This window comes from Pristiophorus japonicus, chromosome 1 (genome assembly GCF_044704955.1).
Source record: "Pristiophorus japonicus isolate sPriJap1 chromosome 1, sPriJap1.hap1, whole genome shotgun sequence".
NCBI classification, from domain to species: Eukaryota; Metazoa; Chordata; class Chondrichthyes; family Pristiophoridae; genus Pristiophorus; species Pristiophorus japonicus.
This window is the reverse complement of record NC_091977.1, coordinates 371,072,428-371,087,207: the sequence shown is the minus strand read 5'-3', so window position 1 is coordinate 371,087,207 and position 14,780 is coordinate 371,072,428. Positions and strand designations below refer to the sequence as shown.

Sequence of the window (14,780 nt, the reverse complement as noted above, 5' to 3'; positions counted from 1 at the left end):
TTGTTCTTCCTCCCTAATCCAAGGTTGCTGAGGACAGTTTCACTGCCCCCAACTCCTGCCTCACTTGAGATTGGCTAGCTCAGCACAGCTTGGGAATTGTACTTGTAACCTCTATGTGGTGTAATACTACACTGGCAGTGCCTTCACCCCCAAGCCATTGAGGGAGCCAAGTTTGCATCTCTGTGGAACACATGGTGATAATTATCCAGTTATTTTTTCTGTTTGTATCATCATGTAGATAAATACTCATATTTGCCTTTCAATTATACTGATTGATTTGCCCAATTGGAAAGAGGATTATAATAATCAAAGCTCTTTTTTTTAGAAAAAGCTAGCATGTAATGTATAAACCTACAGCTACAGACTAATGTGATAACTGTAAAAGGCCTTTCTCCAATGATCACTGATGTCATTCACATTGTGGAATAGACATAGGGTCACAAAAGATGTGCATTTCTAGTGATCGTATTTCCTCTGCACTCCTTACGCAATGAGCTGAACAGCTGCAGTAGATTGAATAGTGTAGAGTAACATAATCCTTGTCATTTTACTGATATGTGATCATTTCAGTCGCTTGGTGGTGATTTATTGACTATCTAGGCATCATTTATGCAAAATAGTGTCGGAGCCTGTTTCTCATATTTTAAAAAAAAACTTCCAATGCTGTTTTTATAACATTTTACAGAAAAATATTTCTTCGAAGGAATAATTTTGAGTTAAACTGCCAGTTAGAAATGATTTGTACCCGAGCTTTCTCTCCTTACCTCACCCCCTTCAAACAAGTAAGGTTTGCATTTACTACTTTGTAACCTCTTGAAGAATTATCTCCTATTAGTTTGAGAATTGACTTTTTTGACTAGTGGTAATCGTTTGGGAATTTATAATAAAAATGATCCTTTTTGGAGTGGCTGTGTGCTGTAGGGAAAGCCTGAATGCAATTACTATCTGATGATTTCTTTTAGCTTCTAATTAACAGTTGATAAAATTGCCATGTTTCTGTCATAATTGTTAGTCATTCAGAGAGGATGTCATTGTATCTTAGTTATTGGATTGTACTGACCATGGATGCCTTCTATATACCTGCCAATAAAAACACCGGATTGACTCAAAGTTTAAAACTTTCATTCATCAAAATAGAAATTCCTACGTCAAATTGTAAACCGTTAAATCCTTAAAAAAGCATCCAATCACAGTGCCAAAAACATTTTGGCACTTTCTTATGGCATCTATTTTTCTTATCCAGCTAATTACATACTCATTTAAAAAAAAATTATAACACGACAGACAGAAAAAATCATCAATTTGCCTATCAACTTATCTTCTATTCACTTCAGCAACTTCTTGTACCACTCCATTGGACATGATAAACATTTCCCATCATGACCCTCTGCTATTCTACTGTGGGTCACGCCAATAATGTTTTTAACACAAGTCCTGCCCAAGCCTCGAGAATTGTACCAAATGACTTGGTCACAATTTTCAGAAGCCACTGCATGGTGCCCCTCCTCCATTAGAGTGGCTATGCCTAATTATTTTAAGAAATTGTCTTTGACCACACTGAGTGCACATGGATGCAACTCTGCCTGTGACCACAATGTCTCCTGCCCTGCTGATGTGCAGAACCTCCTCAGAGCCTTTCGGATGAGGCATTAAACCAAGGCCCTGTCTACTCTCTCAGGTAGGCGTAAAAGATCCCATGGCACTATTTTGAAGAAGAGCAGAAGAGTTATCCCCGGTGCCCTGGCCAATAGTTATCCCGCAATCAACATCACAAAAACAGATTATCTTGTCATTATCACATTGCAGTTTGTGGGAGCTTACTGTGCGTAACTTGTCTGCTGCATTTCTTACAATACAACAGTGACTACACTTCAAAACAAAGTTCTTTATTGGCTGTAAAGCACTTTAGGACATTCGGTGGTCATGAAAGGTTATATAAATGCAAGTCTTTTTTCCTTATCAAAAAGCTGCAGATATTAGGCTTCCAAAGTCTAACCCCCTCCCTAGACGTAACAGTCCAAAGGCACCATTGCTTCATCGTCTAACTCCCTCCCTGAACTTTTCCCTTGATATGTACAAAAGGAAGTGAGAAAAAGAAGTGTGATAACAAAAATGTTTTCACTTTTCAATTTACAAGATTGCCATTTTATGTGAAATCCGAACTTGTTTTGCGGGAAGAAATACTTTTGTGCTGACTGTGGTGACCTCAATTGCTAAATGGAGGAAATTTGGAAACCAAAGCATCTACTGTGGACGCAGATTTATTATGGGGTCAAGTTTCGGCCTGAGTTGCTCCTATTTTTTTTGGAGCAACTAGTTTAGAATGGAGTATCTTAGAAATTGCAATTCTCGGCATTTAGTTTGCTCCAGTTCTAATGAGTTAGAACAGTTTCATTTTAGAACAGATTTTTTTTCTCAAAAGGGGAGTGTCCGGCCACTTGCGCCTGTTTTGCAAGTTTAGGCAGTAAAAACTTACTCCAAACTAACTTAGAATAGAGTAAGTGTAGATTTTTGTACGCTCAGAAAAACCTTGCCTACACTTAGAAATCAGGCGTAGGGAACGTGGGGGTGGGGGAGGGGGGGGGGGGGGCGGAAGGGAAGTCATAAAATTTTACAAGCATTCAACAGTCTCACTTATACAAATAAAGAGCCATCCTGAATAAAAAATTATAAATAAAGCAAATAAAAATTACATTAATTTTCCTACCTGTGTGAAGCAGCAGCAGCCTTCAAGCTGCGGAGCTTCAGGCCTTTCATCCAGGAGATGGGCGGCGTCAGTGGCACTACAGACAGCAGCAAACAGCCTTCGAGCTGCGGAGCATCAGGCCATTCAGCCAGGAGCCAGGGGAGGCATACAAAGCAGTGGGAGGGAGAGCTAGCCAGCAAGTTTAAAAATTACATTTGTAATTCAAGTATGGATGCTGCATTATCAACACCACGGTTTATGCAATGGTTCGCCATCAGTTCACTGCATAGGAGAGAATTGATTAGAGCTCACCACACCAGGAATGTCATCGCCCATAGGCTGATGGACAGGAGACCTTACCCACGTCGGCAATATCGAGCCAGGATCTCGTACCTGAACATGAGTGAGGCATTGTGTCAAAAGACTGCGTTTCCGCAGAGAAGTTGTCGTTGAGATCTGTGATATACTGAGAGCAGATTTGCAGCCCAGAAGCAGAACGCCGACTGCCTTGTCTGTTGAAGTGAAGGTAACAGCTGCACTTGCCTTCTATGCCTTGGGATCGTTTCAGGCTACAACTGGAGATGTGTGCGCCATCTCTCAACATGCAATACATGCCTGTGTTTACCAGGTCACGGCTGCACTGTCTGCGCGGAGGAATGACTTCTTCAAGTTCCCAATGACCGCACAAGCAATGAATGACAGGGCTGTGGGCTTCTTCAGGATTGCTGACTTCCCAAAGGTACAGGGCTGCATTGATTGTACCCATATTGCCTTGCGAGCACCTGTGGAGGATTCCAAGCAGTACAGGAATAGAAAAGGTTTCCACTTCATCAATGTGTAGCTCATGTGTGACGACAAGCAGCGCATCATGTCAGTCGATGCAAGATACTCTGGCAGCACCCATGATACGTTCATCCTACGCGGCAGCCAGAAGGGCAGAGCTGGCTACTGGGAGACGAAGGGTACGGCCTCGCCACCTGGCTCATGACTCCCCTACGCATAACACGGACGGAGGCTGACCGTCAATACAACATGGCGCACATTGCGACGCGCAGCATCATAGAGAGGACCATTGGCATCTTGAAATAGTGTTTCCGATGCCTGGACCATTCCGGAAGCCACTTGCAATACTCTCCTCAGATTGTCGGTCAGTTCACTGTTGTGTGCTGCATGCTGCATAACTTAGCCATCATGAGGCAGCAGGAACTGATAGTGGAACCAGAAGACCCACATGAGGGGCGAGTGCCTGATGATAGTAATTTGGAAGAGCAGGATGAGGATGATGACGACGATCAGGAAACCATGCAAGTGCCTGATGCCGGAGCACGAGGTCGGAAGAGGGCCGTCTATCGTGCTCCTTTAACAATTGCTCGAGCCCTGCGCCAGCAGCTCATTCGTGAACGCTTCAATTACTGATGCCTGAGGGTTCTGCGACTACTGTTGCGCATGGACATGTTTATTTTTTGGAGTTGTTCCTATGTTGTGTTGTGTTAATCGAACATGATTCAGTTTTAATGAAAAACTACTGTATTGAAAAGTTGTCATTAGTGTAATAAAATATTTGTATCAAACTTTACTTTTTATTATGACTCTTTAAGATCACTTAAAAACTTTAAGATCACTTAAGTTGTAAAGTTACAAAACTTACAAAACAATTTCAATGTGAAAAATCTTACACTCTTAAGATCACTTAAACTTCAAGATCACTTTTTAGGTGCAAAATAAGATACAAAATGTGAGAGCATTTACACTATAAGATCACTTAAAAACCCTAAGATCACTTAAGTTGTAAAGTTACAAAACTTACAAAACAATTTCAATTTGAAAAACGTTACTACAGTTACATCAAGAACAAGAACAAAAGCAGCAAAGAAAGGCTGCAACCATCTCTCATCCACATCTCAGTGAATGTTCACTTCTTCATGGGGGTGTCATTTGATTGGCCGGGCTGTGTGCCCTTATTATTGCAGCAGCTACCTCAACCATGCCCTCCCTGACGGCCTGTGCCGTCACTTGTATGCCCTCCCTGACGGCCTGTGCCGTCACTTGCACTCCCTCGGACATTCCCTCCCTCAATTCCCGTGTCATAACTGCTATTTCTCCCGTCAGTACCGTCACCTCTTCACCCACTGCACTGACGCTGCCGATGAGTGATCGGGTAAGCTCATTGGTCTCCATACCCAATGCCACAACCTGAGCCGCATCTGTTGCACGCTGCATCTCAGGAGAGCGTGTTTCAATTCTCCTTCTCCTCTGCCTGGGTCTGCCAGGAACCTAGCCCTCCTGCCCAACACTCCGAAACCTCCAAACCCTTGTGGCCTGCTTTGCTAGAATGCAGATGATAAGAGATGCATTGTATGATGTATTTCTCTCATTTGTATGTTATTATAATAGTCAACGATGTGCGACTGCCCCTACAGTAAACACAAATTTAAATGGCAAAAAAGCATCAGGGACAATGTCCTCTTTAAGCTGCACTGCCTTCTGTGTGGCATGTCTCCCCCATGTGCGGCCCATTCAAATTTTTGCGCATGTGCGGTATCTACAATATAAAAGCTGGTGAGTGGCCAGCGCAGGACACCTCAGACTGCTGCGGGCGCTCGCACCTCAGTAGCAACTCTGGTCAGGGACCAGGCATAACTGGGTTTGCTCCACCCACCCAAGAATACAGCATTTTCTTACCTGGGGATATGGTAGCATAGCGGTTGTGTTACTGCACGAGTAATCTAGAGGCCTGGATTCATGATCCGAAGACGCGAGTTCAAATCCCACCATGGCAGCTGGAGAATTTAAACTCAGTTCATTATATAAATCTGGAATAAAAAGCTGGTATTGGAAATGGTGACCATGAAACCCATCTGATTCACTAATGTCCTTTAGGGAAGGAAATCTGCTGCCCTTGCCCTATCTGGCATACATGTGACTCCACAGCAATGTGGTTGGCTCTTAAGTGCCCTCTGAAATGGCTTAGCAAGCTACTAGCAAATACAAAAAACTATCTAGACACCGGATTCAGACATGACAAATGCACACCCAAGCCAGTCAACCCTGCAAAGTCCTCCTCACCTACATCTGGGGACTTGTCCCAAACAGACTAGTCAAGCAACAGCGTGACATAGTCTTACTCACAGAATCATACCTTTCAGCTAATGTCCCAGATTCCGCCATCACCATCCCTGGGTATGCCCTGTCCAACCGGCAGGCGAGACCGAGCCGAGGTCGCAGCACAGTGTTGGGAGGATGTGGCCTTGACACAGTGGTATAGAGTTGGGAGTCCTCACCATTGCCTCAGGACCTCATGAAGTCTCATGGCATCAGGTCAAACAAGGGCCAGGAAACCTCCTGATGATTACCATCTACCGTCACTGTTCCCTGTTAGGTGTTGCTCCAGGGAATCCGCAATGTAAAAACTGTGCATGCACGGTATTTTGAATGCCTTAACGGGGCAGCACAGGGCAAAAAAAAAATTACAGGGAACATAGTCTACTGTCGACTGAATCAATACTCGTCCATGTTGAACACCACTTGGTAGAAGTAGAATGGGTGCAGAATGTACTCTGGATGGGGGACTTCAATGTTCATCACCAAGAGTTGCTCTGTAGCATCAGTACTGACTAAGCTGGCTGAATCCTGAAGGACATAGCTGCCAGACTGGGCCTGTGGCAAGTGGTGGGAGAATCAACACGAGGGAAAAACCTACTTCATGAGAACAAGTAAGGTGGATGGAGCATAAACATCAGAGACCTGTTGGGTCAAATGGCCTGTTTCTGTGCTGAAAATTCGAATCTATTTGTTTTAAATCGGTCTTCCTTTCACTAAAACGGTTGTCAGAGAATTGTCATACAAGCGGGTTAAGTCTTCATCCTCATCAATCTACTTGTTGCATCCACCGTGTTGTTTGGCACTACCACTGTGCTAAATAAGATAGATTCAGAACAGATAAGCAGCTCAAAACTGGGCATCGATGAGACGTTGTGGACCATCAGCAACAGCAGCAGAATTGTATTCCACCAAAATCTGTAACCTCATGGCCTGGCATACCCCTCATTCAACCATTACCATCAAGCTAGGGGACCAACCCTGGTTCAACGAGGAGTGTAGAAGAGCATGCTAAGAGTGGCAGCAGGCATATCTAAACATGAAATGCAAACCCGGGGAAGCTGTAACACAGGACTACATGCAAGCTAACTGCGGAGGCAGCATGCTATAGTCAGAGCTAAGCGATCCCACAACCAATGGACCAGTCAAAGCTCTAGACCTGGCACATCTAGTTGTTTTTGGTGGTGGACAATTAAACACCCAACAGCAGGACGGTGGTCCATGAGCTACTTGGGGGAGATCACTTCTTGGGCGGGGGAGAGATCGTTTATTGGGGTGGGGGAGGGGGAGATTGCTGTGGTGGGGGAGGGAAGAGACTGCGGGGGTGGGAGAGACTCAGAGGGTGACGGATAAAATAAATTCACAGGTGAAGATGCATACCGCCGACCTGAAATCAACTTAAAACCACCTTTTCCAGGGCGGTCTGCAGGGTAAGCCATCAATTTGGCAATTTTGGGCGGTATGTCGGCGGTGTGCAGGGGCAGACGGTATGCATACCGTCCGGCAGTATGTTGCTGATGAATTTTCCGCCGGACGGTATGTTGATATTTTTCAATCAATTTCGCGATTTTGGGCGGTATGCGGTGGTGTGTTCACCAATTTCGGGCCCTTTAAATCTTGCTCATGTGGCAGCAACATGGAAGAAAAATGAGTTTGAGCAGTTTGAATGCATTTTCTATTGACAAACAAATGGATGATCGAAATGTGACTCTGTTGTAAAGATTCCAACAGGTCCACTTCCTGTCATTTTCTCTCCACCTTTTTTAGGGATGGGCCTGGCTTGAAGTAATTAAGTAATCTAAGTAATCTCGGCCTTTTGGCTAAGATCAAGTGTAGTATATGTTCTTATCAGTTTAATATCTCCTATCTGGGGACCAAATATTAAATTGATTTTTGGAACAGGGAGATGGAACAGGGGCTTGCTCCGTCCACTCCACGCACCGACCTGGTATTGCAGTGTTTCCAGGAACGGTGCAGCTTCCCCTCTCGGCCTTTTGGCTAAGATCAAATATAGTAGCGCAAAGTGATCTTTGGCGCTGGAGTTGATCTGACAAGAATGGAAAAAAAAAGTAATAGAGAAAGCCTGCCAACTTTATGTGAACAAGTACAGGTCACGATCTGGTGGTTTTGCTGCTTTTAGTTGAGCTTTACGAGCATCTGGGTTAACTACCGACTTCACAGACTTTTATGCTGTGAAAATTATTTGTTAAACACCAAAGACAGCTGCACCCATCTCCATTACAACCATTTTGTTCTTTAACCTTACTTACGCCACCTATTGTTTTTTAAACTCCTATTGGTTTCCGTCAGATGCAGTTGCATGAACAATTTAATTTCTTGTTCCATTCCTACATATTCAGTTTTGCTCAATGCCACTTCCTTTTATTTCTAAAGATTTAATTTCCCTTGAGTAGTACAGTTGACTAATTTCTGCATTTTAAAAAAAAAATCACATGACCAACCCTAACGAGACCTTTTTTTCCCCCACATCTTCCACAGAGGTGATCTTTTATATCTGTATTTTGCAGCTGTAAATATGTACTCCACTTTACTGAAAACAGTGTTTTTACCTTTCTGTGTTTAGGATTGTGTGTGTATGAATGTGCGACCCCCTCTCAATTTAGAGATACTGCTGGGGATAAAGTTATATTTCCAGTGTGCAATTTGCAACAATTTGTGCTCCATACACTAGTATGCGCTGAATTGCATTGTCATAAAAGGATCAAATTTACACTGGGTCCCCAGACAAACTTAGGAGTGGGAACTATTGCTCCTCAGACAGACATTTTCCTGGTTCCACTCCTTATAAGACAGCTAGTCTTTGCCATTTTCCTGTGGGTTCTTAACTTGCAGGAGAGCAGCTGAAAAGAAATGTCAGCTTCATTTATTTAATTTAATATTCGGTCTTGAATCCCATGAAAATAGGGACAAAAAATGTGAGAACAAATCAGCAGTCATGCTGTTAGTGAGAGCTATAAAGTCACTTCGATTTCACAGTTAGGGAATTCATTTAGACGTCCTGACTATAGGTGCTATGGTATTCCCAAATAGGTTTTGCATTTTTGGGAATTGTATGATTACTGTAAAGATGTTGGTTGATTTCTGGTTAAATCTGTAAAGTGACTCACCTTCACCTGGCACTTGATAAAGTGACCTGGGCAAGAACTGACAAAATTGAGGAAAGTGAGTTGTGCAAGATATCTTGAGATTGAAACTCTCTGCCTTCGGGTTTCGAATTGATCTGCTTGTGATTCTGAACCGTTCAATTATAGTTTTGAAAATAAGCATTTTGATTGTGAAAAGTACATATGAAATACAGCAGTAGTTTGAATAGTTTCCAAATTGTTAAGTTCATCAAGAATTAAAGAAACATTAGTGAACATCTTGAGTTTATCACATAATACCCAATTTTGAAACAGAGGGCTGGCTTTAGTGCTGTAAAACCAAGGCAGTTGATTTTACAATACATTGCTAGGATCATGCATACGGGAAAAGGTTTTATTAAATTGACACTTTTTTGTAATATACTAATGACAAAAAAACAACTAATGGGCATGTTTAAACAAACCCTATGCTCTATTAACATTTTTGCATGATACCAGAGAGGGATGGGTTGTGCTGTGAATTTCTGTTATGAATTCTTGTATGGAAATATTTAGACTTGCATGTAACTGCTGCACAAGCAAGCCTGTGCTTGCATCATCTTACAAAGCTTCAGTTGTGCTTTTTAAAAAAAAAAGACATGGTTAAAATACATTGTTACTTTGACAATTCTGAGATTCCAAGTGTTTTTGAAGCAGCAAGTGGCTCCTGTGCTAAATACTGACATCAGCAGGGAATGTCTAACTTTTGCAAAAGGACCAAAATTCCATGCTCAAATTTTCAAAGGGGGCTTGCTTATTTATTAAAAAAAAAAATGAGATTATAAAACCATTGAGCTCGATGCATATGATGCCTCTGAGCTCGATGCATATGATGCCTCTGATCTGGCGAAGCAAGGGACAATGTACAGTTGAGGCTGGAAAAGATTGTTTCAATTTTGTAACTTTTGCACAATGATCATCATATAGTCATAGAGCACAGAAGGAGGCCATTCAGCCCATTGTGCCTGTGCCAGCTCTTTGAAAGAGCTATCCAATTAGTCACACTACCTTGCTCTTTCCCCGTAGCCTTGCAAATGTTTCCTTTTCAAGTATATAGAAACATAAAAAATAGGAGCAGTAGTAGGCCAATCGGCTCTTTGAGCCTACACCGCCATTCAATATGATCATGGCTGATCCTCTATCTCAACACCATATTCCCGCTTTCTCCCTATACCCCTTGATGCCTTTTGTGTCTAGAAATCTATCTATCCTTCTTTAAATATATTCAATGACTTGGCCTCCACAGCCTTCTGTGGTAAAGAATTCCACAGGTTCACCACCCTCTGAGTTTTCTCCTCATCCCAGTCCTAAATTTCCTACCCCGTATCCTGAGACTATGACCCCTTGTTCTAGACTTCCCAGCCAGGGGAAACATCCTCCCTGCATCCAGTCTGTCCAACCCCGTCAGAATTTTATACGTTTCAATGAGATCCCCTCTCATTCTTCTAAACTCTAATGAATACAGGCCTAGTCGACCCAATCTCTCCTCATATGACAGTCCTGCCATCCCAGGAATCAGTCTGGTGAACCTTCACTGCATTCCCTCTATGGCAAATATATCCTTTCTTGGGTAAGGAGACCAAAACTGCACACAATACTCCAGGTGTGGTCTCACCAAGGCCCTGTATAACCGTAGTAAGACATCCTTGCTCCTGTACTCTCATCCTCTTGCAATGAAGGCCAACATACCATTTGCCTTTCTAACTGCTTGCTGCACCTGTATGTTTGCCTTCAATGACTGGTGTACAAGGACACCCAGGTCCCTTCGTACATCGACATTTCCCAAGCTATTATCATTTAAATAATATGTTGTCTTTATGTTTTTCCTACCAAAGTGGATAACTTCACATTTATCCACATTTTACTGCATTGGTCATGTGTTTGCCCACTCACTCAACCTATCTAAGTCGCCTTGCAGTGTCTTTACATTCTCCTTATAAATATAAATATATATGGGGCCCAAGCACTGATCGCTCCGGTACCCCACTAGTCACTGTCCGCCACCCAGAAAAAGACCTGTTTATTCTTACTCTGTTTCCTGTCAGTTAACCAATTTTCAATCCATGCCAGCATATTATCTCCAATCCTATTTGCTTTAATTTTGCACACTAATCTCTTATGTGGGACTTTATCAAAGGCCTTCTGAAAATCCAAATATACTACATTCACTGGTTCTCCCGTATCCTATAAGTTACGTCCTCAGAAAAACTCCAGTAGGTTCGTCAAACACGATTATCCTTTCGTAAATCCATGTTGACTTTGTCTAAACCTGTTGATATTATCCAAGTATCCCGTTATTACATCCTTAATAATAAACTCTAGAACTTTCCCTACTACTGATAGACTAACCGGTCTGTAGTTCCCTGTTTTCTTTCCCTCCTTTTTTAAATAGTGGGGTTATATTTTCCATCCTCCAATCTGCAGGAACTGTTCCAAAATTCTATAGATTATGGAAGATGACAACCAATGCATCTGCTATTTCCATGTCTACCTCTTTTAGTACTCTGGGATGCAGATTATCAGGCCCTGGGGATTTATTGGCTTTCAGTCCCATTAGTTTCTCCAGCACTATTTTCTTACTAATAATAATTTCCTTTAATTCGTCTTGCTGACTAAATCCTTGGTTCCCTAGCATTTCTGGGACGTTATTTGTGTCGTCTTCCGTGAAGACAGAACCAAAGTATTTATTTAATTGTTCTGCCATTTCCTTGTTTCCCGTTATAAATTCTCCTGATTCTGACTGTAAAGGACCTATATTTTTTTCTTTTTCTTTTTACATACTTGTTGAAACTTTTACAGTTGATTTTTATGTTCCTTGCAAGTTTACTCTCATACTCTGTTTTTTCCCTTTTTATCAATCTATTGGTCTTTTTTTGCTGAATTCTAAACTACGCCCAATCCTCAGGCTTGCTCCTTTCTCTGGCAACTGTGTATGCCTCCTCTTTGGATCTAATACTATCCTTAATTTATTTTGTTAGCCTTGGTCGGGCCACTTGTCCTTTTGTGTTTTTGCGCCCGAAAGGAATGTATAACTGTTGCAATTGATGCATTAGTTCCTTAAATGTTAGCCATTGCCTATTCACTATCATGCCTTTTAATTAATCCTCTCATCTATCATAGCCAATTCATTCCTCATACCTTTGTAGTTTCCTTTGTTTAGATTTAGGACCAGAGTTTCGGATTGGACTACTTCACTTTCCATCTTAATAAAGAATTCAATCATATTATGGTCACTCTTCCCTCAAGGACCCGGCACAACAAGACTGTTAATTAACCCCTTCTCATTGCACAATACCCAATCTAGGATAGCCTGTAACCTAGTAGGCTCCTCAATGTACTGGTCTAAAAAATCATCTCGTACACAGTCCAGGAATTCATCCTCCTTGGTATTATTACTAATTGGTTTGGCCAGTCTATATGTAGATTAAAATCACCTACGATTACTGTAGTACTCATGTTACATGCATCTCTAATTTCCTGTTTAATGCGTCCCCTGCAATACCACTATTGTTTGGAGGCCTATAAACAACTCCCACCAATGTTTTCTGCCCCTTGGTGCTCCTTAGCTCCACCCAGACTGATTCTACATCTTGATTTCTGAGCCAATATCCTTTCTCACTATTGCTCTGATTTCATCTTTACCAACAACACCACACCACCCCCTTTTCCTTTTTGCCTGTCCTTCCTAAATATCGAATATCCTTGGATATTCAATTCCCAACCCTGGTCACCCTGCAACCATGTCTCCATAATTGCAACTATATCGTATCCGTTTACATCTGTTTGCGCTGTTAATTTGTCTACCTTTATCTGAATGCACAAAGCATTCATAATGTGTTTTTTAGATTTGTATTTTTAACATTATTAGACATCTTAACATTTTTTTGTACTGTAGCCCTATTTGTCTTATCGCTATTTTTTCTTACCTGGACGCTATTTGTTCGTGCACTCTTTTTTGTTTGTATGCTCTGTCCCTTCCTGACATAATCTGGTTATCCTTACCACAATCACTTTGCTGCATTGCTTCCTTTTCTTTTCTCTTTAGCATTCTAGATTTCTCTCCACTGAGACCTTCACCCCACTCCTCCCTTATTTAGTTTAAAGCCCTATCTACCTCCCTAGTTATTCGATTCGCTAGAATTCTGGTTGTTGTGTCCTTAAATGCTCTAATAATGACTCCACGAGGCAATGTGTTGTACTTGAACTGTAGTGACCTTAGTCCTTTATTTGCTAACTCCAGAGTGAGGATCACACCTGGTGGCCTGCCTTTTATACGAGGCCAGGCACACCTGTACAGGTAACCTACAAGTCTCCCAATGCTGTGCCACCTTGTGATAGTACCAACAGTAGCCATGTAGGATATATGACATCACTCTCCCCTAGGCCTTTAGTGCAAATCGCCTCTGCATTGACTGTGCTCTGGACTTAGCTCTATGTAGGCTCTATCTGATTGACCCTTTGGCAGGTCGTTTCAATCTTGGGTGAGTGGTTGGTGCAGTAGAGTGCTGGTGGTTGCTGTTTGTGTGTGTCCCTGACCACTCCATTCCCGCCCCCCCCCCGCCACATATAGATTATGCCGAAGGCTCATTGCATTCATATACATTCAAGTTCAGAAAAACAAGGTTGCATTACATTTGTGGTTCCATTGTGAGACAAGTACGTTAGACTGATGAGATACATTATCGATGCGTAAGGACAAACTAGTTCCAGAACTGCTGGATGGTGTTCCTGCAGTCTGGTGGCAGCGCAGTGCCCAGTGCTGGCAGTGGGAACTCGGTTGGGTCAGGTTGCCTGCTCTTGGGGCTGTTGCCGTGGTTCCTAGCGTCGGACAGGTTCACAGATGCCTGTGACCTCCCTGTCCTTTCTTTGTGCCCTGGGTTGCTGCTGCTCCCTGAGGAGCTGTCGTCAAGCAATGCACAGGGAACTGCTGACTCGCTGGCCTGGTGTTGTTTGGTTTGGGATCCTGGCTGGTCTCGGTCCCTTTTGGGGGGGCTGTAGCGGGTGACCCTTCGTTTACGAGTATGGCCATGGTGGCGATGGGGTCTGGGGACTGCGCCTTAGCACAGTCTGCTCTTTTAGGCTCGTGGTGGTTGGTGCCATCGGGTGCCTGAGAGGTGGAGCCGATCAGGTTCAGGGTATCGATACCAGTGCCATTGCCCTGCTGAGGTCCCGCTTGCTCTGCAGCTCGTGTGTTGGCTGCTTGTGGCCACACTTCAAAGTACATAACTCTGGTCCCTGGGACGCAGGCTACAGCATTGGGTAGCTCGCTGGACGTGAGTGCTCCCGATGGGTGTTTGTCCACTGCATTGGCTGCGTGCAGTTGAAATCCTACATCGCACAACTTTTCATTACTTATGATGGATACTCTGTAGTTCCGATCGCGATCGTGTGACTTTTCCTCGCTGGTTGCATGTACACAATTCAGATCATCAATTACACATTTTACATGATCGCGCGACTTTTCCTTGCTTAATTCATTTACACAACTCTGATCATCAGTTACACATTTTGTCTCTAACTTACAGTTGCTATTACATTGCTTGAGTGTGTGGAACTGTCCCTTTAATTGTAGTGGGTTGCAGGCCTCCTTTAAGAGAGTCTTGCTTGCTTTACCCCAATCCTCTTCTCCGTTTGGTGCCACATGTTGCTCCATCAGCGCTGCACCTCGTGGTCTGGCCGTGGCCATCTTTTTCTTCAGCGCCTCACCTCGTGGTTTGGGCGCCATCTTTCCTCCATCCATGATATCGACTGTGGTAACCTTCTTCTCCCCGGGTTCTGCCTCCGAAGCTGGGAAGTCGCCTCTGGATCCGATTTTCTTCCTCCAGAGTCCTGCCACTGGAGCCTGGAAGGTA

At 43.1% G+C, this 14,780-nt stretch overlaps 1 protein-coding gene and 1 pseudogene across 1 annotated transcript in view; both read left to right on the top strand.

Moving 5' to 3' along the window:
- rbbp8 (retinoblastoma binding protein 8) overlaps positions 1-14,780 on the top strand; it is a 290,628-nt gene that overhangs the window by 106,517 nt on the left and 169,331 nt on the right. The window lies entirely within an intron of this gene.
- LOC139278632 (U2 spliceosomal RNA) lies at positions 7,589-7,767 on the top strand (annotated as a pseudogene).